This window comes from Haplochromis burtoni, unplaced genomic scaffold, assembly GCF_018398535.1.
Source record: "Haplochromis burtoni strain Fernald_Lab_line unplaced genomic scaffold, NCSU_Asbu1 Contig_28, whole genome shotgun sequence".
Lineage (NCBI taxonomy): Eukaryota > Metazoa > Chordata > Actinopteri > Cichliformes > Cichlidae > Haplochromis > Haplochromis burtoni.
Window position 1 is genome coordinate 517,533 of NW_024582389.1, and position 2,018 is coordinate 519,550.

Sequence of the window (2,018 nt, forward strand, 5' to 3'; positions counted from 1 at the left end):
ATAGTGGTATCTGTACACGCGTGTCTGTTTGTGCGAATCAATATACTTGTCAACAAGGGGGCTTGGGACAATGAGGGTTGTGTTGACTTGCATCACACTCTCACTTGCTTCACTGCCATCATATGTGGATGTCACAACACCCCCTCCCTCCTCTCCTCATCCCCCAACGCCACTGTGAGAACACCTCACCCCCTTGATTCCCAGACGCGCACACACCCAATTCACAGACTCACATCCAATCAAATTGCCTAGTTCCCATATGCAAATGACTATCATATTCCCTCCTAAAGTTAACTGTCACTTTTTTAAGGATTTGAATCTAAAACACTGATGTAGTCCTGCCTCTATTTATCTGTCTGCTCCATCTCCAGCTTTGCTACAGATTAAGATGCGACTCGATAAGCAAGATAAAAACAAACTCGCGTTAGTATCAGTTACTTATAATTCATTTGACACTATATTACTCAATACTGTTTAATACGCTGGCAAGATCATCACATTTCCATCACTCTGTATGTTGCCTTTTCTATAAGTTTGTCAGAAAAGTTTGGAAAACACTTTGGTGGCTGGTTTAATACACATCCAGTGTGTATTCACACTTTATAATGATTCATCACAGTCGCTGAGCAAGACGATCAGTCTCACATACAACCACAGACTCTTTTAATTCAAATTGGAAAGCAGGCGTTAGGCTCACTCATCTTCAGTCTCTATTCAGTTGATGTGGCACTGAGTAAATGATTACTCAGTGAAGACTTTGGTTCGAATGCATGTGTATTTCATCACAGATGCAAGTTTAGGCACTGGAGACTGGTTTCACATACAACACATGAGCTCATCTTTACGCACAAATAACAAAATGATTTAAAATTTACAATTTAGGACGCCTTCCTGCTGTCAGTATTCAGTGTGTCTCCCCCGGGAAGCACCTTGTCAACCATTTGTAATTACAAAGGTTTCACCATCAATTATTCATAAAATCTGGTTTAATTTTCATTTAAGTTGGCTTAGTTTTGATGTAACTTGACTGACTCATATTTCTCTGGGTTCGTGGGAACAGTTAAGAAAAGTGTGTGGTTTCACTGAAGATTTAGATAACGTGTCCCAGTACTTTTGGACTAGTTTCTACTAGCCCAAAAGTAACATGGAAAGGTAACAGAATCATTATACTTGTTTTGATTGAGATAAATAAGACCCATACATAGACAGAATAAGCACTTATTAACAATACAGTTAAAAAGTGAATTATTTTTTTGATCCCCTCTTTGTGTCACTGATGCCTCCAGCCCCCCACCCCCCTCTAACTTCTGATTAAGATCTGTGCAAGTCCAAAGTGTAGACAATGGTAGAGTGACTAAACTAATAACATACAAGGCTTGTGCTCAAACTTCTCATGTGATTGTTGTTCACACTGAGTGATCACTTCGAGTGCAAGCTAGAATGTTTTGTGAAGCTTGGCCCTCCCTGTAAACAAAGCATGACCTTTCTCGTATATTAAGTTTTCTTTCGCAAGAAAGACGTGTTGATGCAAACCATGCCTCAATCACAGCAATTTTAAGAGGATCTTCAAAGAAGCATTAAAGTGACAATCCAAAATGGAATATCCTACAAAAGCTAGACCTGAATGTTTGTGTGTCCATAACACAAAAAAGGCAGAGCTGTGGCTTCTCTGAGGTGGGTCTTTCTGCATCCAGCTTCTTCTTTGTCTAATTCTCTGTCCTATGAAAGACTGAATACACTGAATAAAATGGCGTGAATAAAAGAAACCCAAACTTCTCTTGAAAAATGACAAAAACACATTTCAGCATATCTTAAGTGTGGAAAAATAAACAAATAAACAAAAAACTTAATTCGGGGACGGGTACTTGATTTTTCCAAAGGGCCACATGAGAAACTGGGACTATTGTGGAAGTCCACACCAATAAGCTGATTTCACTTCTTCTCAGTATTATTATTCAGTGTGGTTGTTGCACTCTTCTTTTAGTGTGTAACAAACTGCTGCCAATCATTATTATTAT